The sequence below is a fragment of the Nycticebus coucang genome, chromosome 2 (genome assembly GCF_027406575.1).
Source record: "Nycticebus coucang isolate mNycCou1 chromosome 2, mNycCou1.pri, whole genome shotgun sequence".
Lineage (NCBI taxonomy): Eukaryota > Metazoa > Chordata > Mammalia > Primates > Lorisidae > Nycticebus > Nycticebus coucang.
The window spans coordinates 73,714,064-73,729,164 of NC_069781.1; the positions used below are offsets into that span (position 1 = coordinate 73,714,064).

General features: G+C 37.1%; 1 protein-coding gene across 8 annotated transcripts in view; it reads right to left on the reverse strand.

Annotated features, from left to right (window-relative positions):
• JAK2 (Janus kinase 2) overlaps positions 1 to 15,101 on the reverse strand; it is a 193,579-nt gene that overhangs the window by 83,697 nt on the left and 94,781 nt on the right. The window lies entirely within an intron of this gene.

The window sequence follows — 15,101 nt, forward strand, 5'->3', positions numbered from 1 at the left end:
GGAAGAATCAACATTGTTAAAATGTCTATACTACCCAAAGCAATATATAATTTTAATGCAATTCCTATTAAAACTCCATTGTCATATTTTAAAGATCTTGAAATAATAATACTTTGTTTTATATGCAATCAGAAAAAACCTCGAATAGCCAAAACATTACTCAGCAATAAAAACACAGCAGAAGGAATCATGCTACCAGACCTGAGACTGTACTATAAATCGATAGTGATCAAAACAGCATGGCACTGGCACAAAAACAGAGAAGTAGATGGGACCTGATCAAACTAAAAACCTCTGCACAGCCAAGAACATAGTAAGTAAAGCAAGCAGACAGCCCTCAGAATGAGAGAAAATATTTGCAGGTTATACCTCCGATAAAGGTTTAATAACCAGAATCCACAGAGAACTCAAACGTATTAGCAAGAAAAGAATACGTGATCCCATCTCAGGGTGGGCAAAGGACTTGAAGAGAAACTTCTCTAAAGAAGACAGACGCACGATCTACAAACACATGAAAAAAGCTCATCATCCTTAATCATCAGAGAAATGCAAATCAAAACTACTTTGAGATATCACCTAACCCCAGTAAAAGCAGCCCACATAACAAAATCCCAAAACCAGAGATGTTGGTGTGGATGTGGAGAAAAGGGCACACTTCTACACTGCTGGTGGGAACGCACACTAATACATTCCTTTTGGAAGGATGTTTGGAGAATACTTAGAGATCTAAAAATAGACCTGCCATTTGATCCTATAATTCCTCTACTAGTCTATATCCAGATGACCAAAAATCACAATATAACAAAGACATCTGTACCAGAATGTTTATTGCAGCCCAATTCAGAATTGCTAAGTCATGGAAGAAGCCCAAGTGCCATCAACCCATGAATGGACTAGCAAATTGTGGTACATGTATACCATGGAATATTATGCAGCCTTAAAGAAAGATGGAGACTTTACCTCTTTCATGTTTACATGGATGGAGCTGGAACATATTCTTCTTAGCAACATATCTCAGGAATGGAAGAAAAAGTATCCAATGTACTCAGCCCTACTATGAAGCTAATTTATAGCTTTCACATGAAGGCTATAACCCAACTATAGCACAAGAATATGGGGAAAGGGCCAAGGGAGGGGAAGGAACGGGGGAGGTTAGGGTGAGGGAAAGTAATAGGTGGAGCCACACCTATGGTGCATCTTAGAATGGGTACAGGCGAAACTTACTAAATGCAGAATATAAATGTCTACATACGATAACTAGGAAAATGCCATGAAGGCTACATTGAACAGTTTGGTGAGATTATTTCAGATTGTATATGAAACCAGCACATTGTACCCCTTGATTGCACTAATGTACATAGCTATGATTTAACAATAAAAAAAAATAAAAATAAAAATAAAAAATAAAACAATAAAAAAAAGGAAGAAAAGAATATCAAGGGTATCCAAATGGGGACAGAGAAAGTCAAATTATTGCTCTTTGTGGACAATATGATGATGTTAACATTTAAAATGCAGCAAGGTCATAGGATATAAAATCAACACTCATCAGTCAGTAGCCTTCACATATGCAAACAACAGTCAAGATGAGAATAAAATCAAAGATATAATACCCTTCAAAGCAGCATCACAGAAAAAGAAATACCTTGGAATATACCTAACAAAGGAGGGAAAGGATCTCTACAGAGAGAACTTGGAATCCCTAAAGAAATAGGAAACCAAAGGAAACAGCAGAAAATGGTAAAAACAGAACATACTATGCTCCTGGCTAGGAAAAATCAACTTTTTTCAAATGTCTATACTATTCAAAGCAATCTACAGATGTAATGCAATACCCATTAAAATGCCAAGGTTATACTATAAAGATCTTGAGAAAATAGTTCTACATTTCGTATTTTAAAAAACCTTAAATAGCCGATGCAGTTCTGTGAAATAATAAAAAATCTGGAGAAATCACATTACCAGACTCTGGGTTATAACAAAAGTCTACAGTGATCAAAACAGAATGGTATTGGCAAAAAAACAGAGACATAGATCTCTGGAATAGAATGGAAAACAGAAATATCACATACTACCATTTGATCTTTGATAAAGCAAACAGAAGCAGGCAATGAGGAAAAGAATTTCTCTTTAATAAATGGTGCTGAGGGAACTAGTTGCCCATATGTAAAAGACTGAAACTGGACCTAAACATCTCACTACATACAAAAAATGACTCACAATGGATAAAACATTTAATTCTAAGACATGACACTATTAAAACTCTAAAGTATGGGGAAAACTATTAGTGACATCAGTTTGGAGAAAGAATTCATGAGTAAGACCCCACAGGCAATAGCAGCAACAACAAAAATAAATAAATAGAATATCCAAAAAACAGAAAGAGAACACATCAACAACCTAATGAATCATCTCAAGGAAATGGAAAAGAAAGAGCAATCCAATCACAAATCAAGCAGAAGAAAAATAACCAAAATTAAGCCAGAAATAAATTAAATCAAAAACAAAGGAATCACACAGAAAATTAATGGAACAAAAAGTTGGTTCTTTAAAATGATGAAAAAAATCAATAAACCTTTGGCCAAATTAACTAGAAACAGAAAAGTAAAATCTTTAATATCTCTGACTATTATAAGAAACTGTGCCCAGAAATTTCACAACACGGAGGAACTAGACCAAGACCTGGAATCACACCATCTCCCTGTACTTAACCAGGAAGAAATAGATCTCTGAAACAGACCAATATGAAACACTTTGATTGACTGAAGAAACAATAAAAAAGCTTCCAACAAAAAGAAAGCCCTCAACTAGACGGCTTCACACCAAAATTCTATCAAACCTTCAAAGAAGAGCTTGTATCTATAATGGCTTCATAGAACATGTTGGGAAGGCTCCCTCCTTCTCAATGTTTTAGAACCTATTGTAAATGTTTTAGAACCTATTCTAAAACATTGAGAAAAAAGGAACCTTCCCCAACATGTTCTATGAAGCAAATATCACATTGATTTCAAAAACAGGTAAGGACCAATATAAAAAGGAGAACTATAGGTCAATTTCACTAATGAATATTGATGCAAAAATACTCAATAAAATCTTAGCTAATAGATTAGAGTTACGCATTAAAAAAAATATAAATCATGATCAAGTAGGCTTCATCCTAGGGATCCAAGACTGGTTTAACATACATAAATCCATAAATGTACTTTACTGTATCAATAGAGACAAAAACACAGACCACATGATTCTTTCAACAGATGCAGAAAAAGCACTTAATAAAATTCAGCATCCTTTTCTAACAAGAACACTTAAAGAATACAGGCATAGGGAGCACATTTCTTAAACCGATTGAAGCCATCTATGACAAGCCGACAGCTAATACCATATTGAATGGAGTAAAACTCAACCAGAAAAGGATGTCCACTATGGCCATTACTATTCAACATAGTTCTGGAGGTTCCAGCCAATGATATTAGGCAAGAGAAGGAAGTAAAGGGCATCTAAATGGGGCCAAGAAGGTCAAACTCTTGCTCTTTGCTGATGATATGGTCTAATACTTAAGAAAACCCCAGAGACTCAACTACAAATCTCCTGGAAGGGATCAAGAAATACAGTAACATCTCAAGGTATACAAATCAACGTCCAGAAATCAGTAGCTTTTATATACATCAATAACACCCAAGTAGAGAAGCAAATCAGGGACACAATTCTTTCCACAGTAGCTTCAAAGAAAATGAAATACCTAGGAATATACCTAACAAAAGAGGTGAAGGATCTCTACAAAGAGAATTACAGAACCCTAAGAAAAGACATAGCAGAAGACATTAACAAATGGAAGAACATACCAGGCTCTTGGTTGTTAAAATGTCTATACAGGGTTAAGTACATTGGATACTTTTTCTTACATTCTTAAAGCTATCACCCAATTATAACCTAAGAATATGGGGAAAGGGAGGGGAGGGGAGGAGGGAGGATGGGGAAAGGGAGGGGAGGGGAGGTGGGAGGATGGGCAGAGGGAGGGTAATTGGTGGGACTACACCTATGGTGCATCTTACAAGGGTACATGTGAAACTTACTAAATGTAGAATATAAATGTCTTAACACAATAACTAAGAAAATTCTGTGAAGGCTATGTTAACCAGTGTGATGAAAATATGTCAAATGGTATATAAAACCAGTGTATGGTGGCCCCATGATTGCATTAATGTACACAGCTATGATTTAATAATAAATAATTTTTTTAAAAAATCCTAAAGGAAGTTCTTTAAAAGGCAATTACACAAGAGGGTAGTTTCAATCTATAGAATTAAAAAGAAACCCAAAGCTATGTACTTAATTTTTCTTTTCTTCGTATTGCAAAAATATATGACCATTTCAAGCAAAAACTTTTCAATTTATTGTTGGGTTTATAATGTTTATGTATACGCAAATTACATATATGTAATTACACATGACAAATATAACACAAATAATATGGTGTGATAATTAGAAATATATTATTGGAAATTTTACATAAAAAAATAAATGTCTGTACATAAAGTGTTTATGTCAGGATATAAAATCAACATTCACTAGTCAGTAACCTTCATATATACAAATAACAGTCAAGCTGACAATAAAATCAAAGATATAATACCCTTCACAGCAGCATCAAAGCAAAAGAAATACCTTGGAATATACCTAACAAAAAAAGCAATCCAAAAGCAATCACAGATTCAATGCAATCCCCATTAAAATACCAACATCATACTTGAAAGAACTGGAAAAAATAATTCTTCATTTCATATGGAACCAGAAAATAACCTACATAACCAAAGCAATTCTTAGTAATAAAATCAAAGCTGGAGGCATCACTCTACTAGAGTTTAGGTTATAATAGAGGCATAGACATATGGAAAAGAACAAAAAACCAAGAGATGAAACCAACCTCTTATTGCCATCTGATCTTTGATAAACCAAACAAAAGCATATTCTGGGGAAAAGAAACCCTATTCAACAAATGGTGCTGGGAGAATTGGATAACTACACTTAAAAGACTGAGATTAGACCCACACTTTTGCCACTCACTCAAGTGGATAAAAGATTTAAATCTAAGACATGAAACAATAAAAATCCTAGAAAAAAAGTATGGGAAAAACTCTTGATGATATTAGACTGGGGAAAGATTTAATAACAGACTTCAGTGGCAATCAAACCAAGAAAAATAAACAAATGGGATTTAATTAAACTGAAAAGCTTCTGCACAACTAAGGACACAACAATTAAAGCAAATAGAAAACCTTTAGCACAGGAAAAGATATTTTCATGTTATGAATCTGACAAAGGGTTGATAACTAGAATCTACAGAGAATTCAAATAATTCAACAACAACAACAAAAAAGAATAAAAAAATCTCATCTGGGGTGGTGCCTGTGGCTCAAGGGGTAGGGCACCGGCCCCAAATGACAGAGGTGGTGGGTTCAAACCCAGCCCTGGCCAAAAACTGCAAAAAAAAAAAAAAAAAAAAATCTCATCTGCCACTGAACAAGAGACACATACAAAACCTTCTCAGAGGAAGACAGATGAATGGCTAACAAACAGGTGAAAAAATGCTCATGATTTCTAATCATCAGAGAAATGCAAATCAAAACCACCCTGAGTTATCACCTAACTCCAGGGAGAACAGCCCACTTTACAAAGTCCCAATGTTGCAAATGCTGGTGCAGATGTGGAGAGATGGGAACACTTTTACATTATTGGTGGGACTGCAAACTAATATAGCCTCTTTGGAAAGAAATATGGAGAATCCTCAAAGAACTCAAATTAGACCTTCCATTTGATACCACAATCCCAGTATTAGTTATTTACCCAGAAGAAAAGAAAAAAAAAATCATGTTAACATAAGGACATTTGCACTAGATTGTTTATCACAGTTCAATTTACAAACACCAAGAAGTGGAAACAACCTAAATGCCCACCAACCCAGGAATAGATTAACAAACTATGATATGTGTATAGCATTGAATACTACTCAGCCATAAAAAGATGGAGACTTTACATATTTTGTATTAACCTGGATAGAGTTCAAGTATTCTTCTTAGTAAAGAATCACAAGAATGGAAAAGCAAATATCCAATGTACTCAATATGAAGCCAGTGGGTGATCTGGTACATACCCACACAAGAGAAAAACTCAGTTCAATTCAAAATAAGGGGAAGAATGCAAAGGGATAGGGGAGGAGGGAAGGAATTGGTATGCTTTCACTTAATGGACAAAATGTAAGGGCATATGGCACACCTCCTGGGTGCGAGACACAACTACAACAGGGAACTCTACCTAACAAATGCAAACATTGTAACCTAATTGTTTGTACCCTCACCTTAATCTCAAATTTAAAAACAAAAACAACAACTCTAGGAAAAGGTGTGGGAAAAACTATTAAGGACATCAATTTTGGGAAAGAATCTATGATTAAGACCCCAAAGACAACAGCAACAATAACAAAAAATAAATAAATAGGATATGATCAAGTTAAAAAGTTTCTCCACAGCTAATGATATAATCAACAAAGTAATAAGACAACTTTAAGGATGGGAGAAGATATTTGCAGACTGTAAATCTTACAAAGGGCTGATAACCAGAATCTATAAAGAACTTAAGCAAATCAACAAAAAAAGAGCAAATAACCACATTAAAAAGATTTGGCAAGAGACATGAATAGAATCTTTTCCCATGAGGACAGATGAATGGCCGAAACATATCAGAAATTGTTCATCATCCCTAATCATCAGAGAAATGCAAATCAAAACCACTTTGAGATCTATCACTATCACCTAACCCCAGGGAGAATGGCCCACATGATGAGGTTGCAAAGCAACAGATGCTGGTGTGGGTGCATAGAGAAAAGAACACACATACACTGTTGGTGGTACTACAAACTAATAGAGCCTTTAAGGCAGCAGTTCTCAACTTGTGAGTCGCAACTCCTTTGTTCCATTTGTAACAATGTGGCAATCAGGAAGGTTAAGAACCACTGCTTAAGGTAAGACATATGGAGATATCTCAAAGAATTAAAAGTAGATCTTCCATTTGGTCCTGCAATTGCCATTACTAGGTATCTATCCAAAAGAAAAAAAAGTCAGTTTATCAAAAGGACATTTGCACTTGAATGTTTATAGCAGCCCAATTTATAATCACAAAGATGTGAAGACAACCTGGGTGTCCTTCAATACATGAATGGACAAAATAATTCCATTTGGAATGGAATGGATTAATAAACTGTGGTACACCATGAAATGCTATTTAGCCATAAAAAATTACGGAGATTTTGTGTCTTTTATTACAACTCAAATAGATTTGGAGAACACTCTCCTAAGTACCATAAGAATGGAATGTCAAGCATCATATTGTACTCAATACTAAATTGAAACTTGACACGTAAGAGAAAAACTCAGTTAAATTCATGAAGGGGGAAGGGAAGGGGCTTGGTAAGTTCCACCTAACAGGTAAAATGTACAGGTAAATGGCACACATCCAGGATAAAGGTCACAACTACAATTTAGGCTTTACCTCATCAATGAACAATGCACAATGTGACCTCATATTAATTTGAAATTTAAAAATATAAGTAAAACCACCAAATAAAAAGAAAGAAAATTCAAAAGGGTCAACTCAAGGAATCTTTTTAAAATAGATTCTACTATCTATAAACCATAGGATTAAAAATTAGTGATAAAGACTCAATTTTGTTACTTCTCTGCACCTGTTATGCAAGACAGAACTGCAATTTTCCTACATATGAAGTTTTTTGGATTGAAAGATATATTACACAGTAAGATATTTATATTTAATCATTTACAAATAATGTAATCAGTATATAATATAAAGAGGAAAGGGAGCAGAGCAAGATGAGATGGCCCAGAAGGATCATTCAGCTGAGCTCTCCTAGAATGACTGGGAAAATAGAAAGAACCCAGCTATACCTGGTGTGGGGACTTATCCAGAGTCATAGCTCAGGAAGCACAACAAGGAAGTAGTGAGCTGGATACAGCATATGATCTGTAGAGGTGGAAATCTGATGAATTAGGCAAGTGATTGGTACCACCTTGGACTGGCTGGTCCCCACAAAAGTCTCAGACAGGAGGAAGCCTTTCTGAAGATTTCAGTTGTTGGAAGAAGTTGCACACTGAGTGGAAAGCTTAGAAGAGTGGGTGAACTGGAACCTATACAGCAACCAGATTTGAATGGCAGTTGGAGTGGACTTGCCATAGCTTTTGTGGCTGGTGAGGCAGCCATACTGAGAAGGTCTCAGTGGCCAGGGAGTTGCCATTGTGGGAAGGTCATGAGAAGGTCTTAGTAGGGGCCTAAAGCACGATTGTCTTGATTCTCCTGCCAGGATAAGAATTCCACTCTTGGGATAGGCTGAGGGACTCCTATACCCCATGAGAACTGGAATTTGGGGGCACTGTGAGACCTACCCCTGAAGGATTCTTGTGAGCTTTCAAATCACAACTCCACAGGGTCTGAATGCTGAGGAAACAATCACGCAATCACTGAAGGCAACTGAGTTTGGAATACAGACCATACAGGTTGCTGGCTGTGCTCTCTGTCTCCTAAATGAACCACAGCACCACCTACTGTCCCAATGACACATTGAATCATACTGTCATCAAGAGCAAGGACTTCTGTTTAAAACAAAGGAGGCAGTGGCAAGTAAAAAGGAGAACAAGGAGGTGAACAAGAAGAAAGAACACATGAGGAAGAACCAACAGAAAAATTCAGGCAACATGAGAAACCAGAGGAATTTCCCTAGGGACCATGAGGCAGCTACTGAAGAAGACTCCACCTATAAACATCAATAGACTTGACAGAAAGGGAATTTAAAATATGGATGATAAAGACAAAGGAATGGATGAGAAAATGGAAAAACAGAACCAAAAGTTGAATGAGAGATATGGAGAATATAAAAAGGCTATGGCAGAGCTTAAGTAAATGAAGGAGACAGTCAGGGAATGTAAAGAGGCAGCAGAAAGTATAAAAAATAGGTCAGACCATGGAGAAGAAACAACCTCAGAGCTAAAGGATAAAGTTTTCAAGTTAACCCAGGTAATCAAAGAGGCAGAAAATAAGAGAGAAAAAGTAGAACAGGCACTTAGAGAACTATAAAACTCCATGAAGTGCTCAAACATATGAATAATAGGAATTCCTGAAGGGGAAGAAGATTGACCCAAAGAAATGAAAGCCCTACTGGAGACCATCATAAATGAAAACTTCCCAAGTTTTACTTAAGACTACAACACACTCCTTTCAGATGGATATCAAACCCTGGGTCCTCTCAACTCACACAGAGCCTCTCCAAGACACATTGTAATTAACCTGTACAAAGTCAAGAAGAAAGAAAAAATTCTGCAAGCAGCAAGGAGTAAGTGCCAATTGACCTATAGAGGCAGAGCCATTAGGATGAGAGAAGATTTTCTACTGAAACGTTCCAAGCCAGAAGAACATGGTCATCCACCTTTAACATTCTTAAACAAAACAATTTTCAGCCCAGAATTCTGTATCCTGATAAACTAAGCTTCAAAATTGATAAAGAAATCAAATCTTTTGTGAATGTACAAACACTGAGGAAATTCACCACAAGACCAGCTTGAAAGGAAATAATTAGACCTATTCTCAATGCTGACCACCACAATGGACTACTAGCAAAGTAAACACCCAGAAGCTAAAGGTCAAAACTTAGCTTCCACAGTAGTACAAAACATAAAACTACACAACGACTACACAAAATAAGATGACTAGAACTCCACCACACTTATTAATTCTCTCAATAAATGTCAATGGACTGAACTCACCACTGAAGAGGCTGATTGGATAAAAATGCACAAGCCATCCATATGCTATCCTCAGAAAATACACTTAGCCTTGAAGGACAAATCAAGACTCAGGGTTAAGGGATGGAAAACAGTATATCAAGCAAATGAAAATCAGAAGAAAGGAGGAGTTGCAATACTTTCATATGCAAGTGGATTTAATGCACCTAAGGTTAAGAAACACAAAATAGACACTTTATGCTAGTCAAAGGAACAATTCAACAAGATTTCAATTTCAAATATTTATGCACCCAAGTTAAATGCTCCCAGATTTATGAAACAGACCTTGATGAGTCTGAACACTATGATATCCCATAACACGATAATGGTCAGGGTTTTAACAGTGCTCTGACAGAACTGGACAAATTCTCTAAACAGAAACTAAACAAAGATGCAAAGGACTTAAATGTGACCCTAGAACAAATGTGATTAATAGACATATACAGAACACACCATCCCAAAAGCTAAGGAATATACATTTTTCTTGTCAGCCCATGGTACATACTCCAAAATTGACCACATCCTAGGATACAAATAAAACCTCAACAAAATTAAAAGAATTGTGTATCTTCTCAGACCACAAGACATAAAGGTGGAACTCAACTCAAACAAAAATGTTGAGCCCCACAAAAAGACTTGGAAATTAAACCACCTTATGCTGAATGATAGTTGGGTTCAGGAAGAAATAAAAGAGGAAATTTTTAAATTCCTCAAACATAAGAATAATGAAGACACAAGTTACCAATACCTGTGGGATATAGCAAAAGCAGTCTTAAGAGGGAAATTTATTGCATTAGATGCCTACATTCAAAAAACAGAAAGAGAACGCATTAACAAACTCATAAACCATCTTATGGAACTGGAAAAAGAACAATAACCTAAATCCAAACCCAGAAGAAGAAAATAAATAACCAAAATTAAATCAGAGATGAATGAAAATGAAAACAGAAGAATCATTCAGAAAATTAATGCAACAAAAAATAGCTGTTTTTTCAAAAACTAAATAAAATCAATAAACCCTTGGCCAGATTAACCATAAACAGAAAAGTAAAATCTCTAATAACCTCAACACAAACAATAAAGGGGAAATAACACCAGATGTCACAGAGATATAAGAGATCATATCTGAGCACTACAAAAAACTCTATTCTAAGAAATTTGACAATGTGGAGGAAATGAATCAATACTTGGAATCACACCCTCTCTCTAGACTTAATCATATGATCTTATAATTAGAGAACCCAAAAGACTCATCTACAAGACTCCTGGAAGTCATCAAAAAAATACACCAATGTGGAGGCGGAGCAAGATGGCAGCCGAGTAACAGCTTCCTTGCATCTGGGCACCCTGAGTCTGCGGATATAGGACTCCAGGCATCTCTGGCTGGTGGGATCTGCCTATCATCACCCCTGAGAGGATACAGGGAGTCAGCGAGAGACTTCTGGACCCCAAGAGGAGGACTAAAACAGTGGAAAACCGGCAAGTGGTCCCGTGTGTTCAATCCGTCTTAACCCACCCGCAACTGTAAGTTCAGGAGCAGCGAGACTGCAAACCAGAAAGGCCTTACCTGTGAACTGTTTTGGTGTCCTTGGACTTGGCACTCAGCTGAACTGCCGTGAGGAGAGCCTGAGTGGGAGTGCGGAGAACTTTGGCCTTTGTCTAGGGCCCCAGTCTGAGCCGCTGAGCCAGACGGAGCTAATAGTGTTTGGCTCTGGGTCACAGGCAGACATTGTGAACGATCTGCCCCGGCAAGCTCCGCCCTCAGGGTTGCAGAGCTGGAATTGGGTGGGAGCTGGTAACCCAGCGACCAAGTAGCCTAAGGGCGGGGTCTGAGCCGCCTTGCAGCCCTAACCTTCGGAGGCAGAGGGAGACCAGTTTTGACACACAGGGTAAGTGGATAGCCACTTCAGCAGTGATTCCAGCGACAAGCACTTCCCTGAGAAAGCTTCTCTGCTCAGTAAGTGAACAAGTTCAAAGTGCCTTTTAAGTGGGCTGAAGAGAGATTTAGGGTGTCTACCTGCTGGGGTTTGAGAAACTAGCAGCCTCCAGTCGTATCAGAACTGTGATTAACATCTCATACACCAGAAGACCACGTGTTGCCCAGACAATATTCAATAACATATACATACTGCTTTGTTTTTGGTTGTGTTTGTTTTTTTTTTTTTGGGGTTTGGTTGTTTTTTTTGTTTTTTTTTTGTTTATTTTGATATTGTGGATTGTTGTTTTGTTTTTTAAGTTCAACCTTTTCCATACAGATCCTTTTTCTTTCTCAATTTTTCTAGTTTAATTATAATTTCCCATTGCTGCCTATTTCAATAATTAGAACTTCATTTTTATTAGTGTTTCTACCACTATTATTTGGTTTTTCCAGCCAATTTTATCCCATAAAGTTTTCTGTTTGCTATTCTGGTTTGATTTATAGCATTTTTGTCTTTACTCTCTACTTGGTGGAGGTGGGGTACTGTGTCTGATCAGGTTAGCAAAGAGCTGCTGACCTCAAGGGAACCACCCAACTGGGCACCCCCAGAAGGTCGGTTTTTTTTAAGGTTGTATCAAAATACCCTACTGTACACCTATATTGCTCTGTCTCCCTCTTTCTGTGCCTCTCTTCCTTTTGTCAATATTCCTTTTACCCACGCCCTCTCCTTTCTCTATTTTTCGTTTTTTTTTCCTTATCACTCGGTCCTCGTTTCTTTCATTCCTTTTTTGCTCTAAAACCTTCTCACGCTTCTGGTCCTGTAACCCTTAGTCCACAGGCACGAGAACTTAAAGAGCAAGAGGAAGTGAAAGGAAAATGAGGGCAAGGAAACAGATAAAAGAAATCACCCATGAGGAAGAATCAGCAGAACTCCAGGCAACATGAAGAACCAGTCCAGAACAACCCCACCAAGGGACCATGAGGTAGCTACTGCAGAAGATTCCACCTATACAGAAAAGTTAGGAATGATAGAAAGGGAATTTAGAATACACATGTTGAAAACAATGAAAGAAATGATGGAAACGATGAAGGAAACTGCTAATAAAGTGGAAAATAACCGAAAGGAAATCCAAAAACAGAATCAAATCAGAGATGAACGACATGAAGAATATAAAAAGGATATAGCAGAGCTGCAGGAAATGAAACAGTCAATCAGGGAACTTAAAGATGCAATGCAAAGTATCAGCAACAGGTTAGACCATGCAGAAGAAAGACTTTCAGAGGTAGAAGACAAAGTTTTTGAGATAACTCAGATAGTAAAAGAGGCAGAAAAGAAGAGAGAGAAAGCAGAACGTTCACTGTCAGAATTATGGGACTTTATGAAGCGTTCCAACATACGAGTTATAGGAATTCCAGAAGGGGAAGAAGAATGCCCCAGAGGAATGGAAGCCATACTGGAGAATATTATAAAAGAAAATTTCCCAAATATCACCAAAGATTCTGACACACTGCTTTCAGAGGGCTATCGGACCCCAGGTCGCCTCAACTCTAACCGAGCTTCTCCAAGACACATTGTGATGAACCTGTCCAAAGTCAAGACAAAAGAAAAGATTCTGCAAGCTGCCAGGAGTAAGCGCCAGTTGACCTACAGGGGCAAATCCATCAGAGTGACCGCAGACTTCGCTAATGAAACTTTTCAAGCAAGAAGACAATGGTCATCTACCTTTAATCTACTTAAACAGAACAATTTCCAGCCCAGAATTCTGTACCCTGCTAAGCTAAGCTTCAAAATTGACGGAGAAATCAAATCATTTACGGATATACAAACATTGAGGAAATTCGCCACAACAAGACCAGCTCTACAGGAAATACTTCAACCTGTTCTGCACACTGACCACCACAATGGATCAGCAGCAAAGTAAGAACTCAGAAATTAAAGGACAGAACCAAACCTCCACACTGATGCAAAAGATAAAACTAAGCAATGGACTCTCACAAAATAAGACGAATAGAATACTAGCACACTTATCAATTATCTCCATAAATGTTAATGGCTTGAATTCCCCACTGAAGAGACATAGATTGGTTGACTGGATTAAAAAACACAAGCCATCCATTTGCTGTCTGCAAGAAACACACCTGGCTTCAAAAGACAAATTAAAGCTCCGAGTCAAGGGTTGGAAGACAATTTTTCAGGCAAATGGAATTCAGAAGAAAAGAGGAGTTGCAATCTTATTTTCAGATACATGTGGTTTTAAAGCAACTAAAGTCAAAAAAGACAAAGATGGTCACTTTATATTGGTCAAGGGAAAAATACAACAAGAAGACATTTCAATTCTAAATATTTATGCACCCAATTTAAATGCTCCCAGATTCTTGAAACAGACCTTACTCAGTCTGAGCAATATGATATCTGATAATACCATAATAACAGGGGACCTTAACACTCCTCTTACAGAGCTGGACAGATCCTCTAAACAGAAATTAAACAAGGATATAAGAGACTTAAATGAGACCCTAGAACAACTGTGCTTGATAGACGCATACAGAACACTCCATCCCAAAGATAAAGAATATACATTCTTCTCATCACCCCATGGAACATTCTCCAAAATTGATCATATCCTGGGACACAAAACAAATATCAACAGAATCAAAAGAATTGAAATTTTACCTTGTATCTTCTCAGACCATAAGGCACTAAAGGTGGAACTCAACTCTAACAAAAATGCTCGACCCCACCCAAAGGCATGGAAACTAAACAATCTTCTGTTGAATAACAGATGGGTGAAGGAAGAAATAAAACTGGAAATCATTAACTTCCTTGAGCATAACAACAATGAAGACACAAGCTACCAAAACCTATGTGATACTGCAAAAGCAGTTTTGAGAGGAAAATTCATCGCTTTAGATGCCTACATTCGAAAAACAGAAAGAGAGCACATCAACAATCTCATAAGAGATCTTATGGAATTGGAGAAAGAAGAACAATCTAAGCCTAAACTCAGTAGAAGAAAAGAAATATCCAAAATCAAATCAGAGATCAATGAAATTGAAAACAAAAGAATCATTCAGAAAATTAATGAAACAAGGAGTTGGTTTTTTCAAAAAATAAATAAAATAGATAAACCATTGGCCAGACTAACGAGGAATAGAAAAGTAAAATCTCTAGTAACCTCAATCAGAAATGATAAAGGGGAAATAACAACTGATCCCACAGAGATACAAGAGATCATCTCTGAATACTACCAGAAACTCTATGCCCAGAAATTTGACAATGTGAAAGAAATGGATCAATATTTGGAATCACACCCTCTCCCTAGACTCAGCCAGGAAGA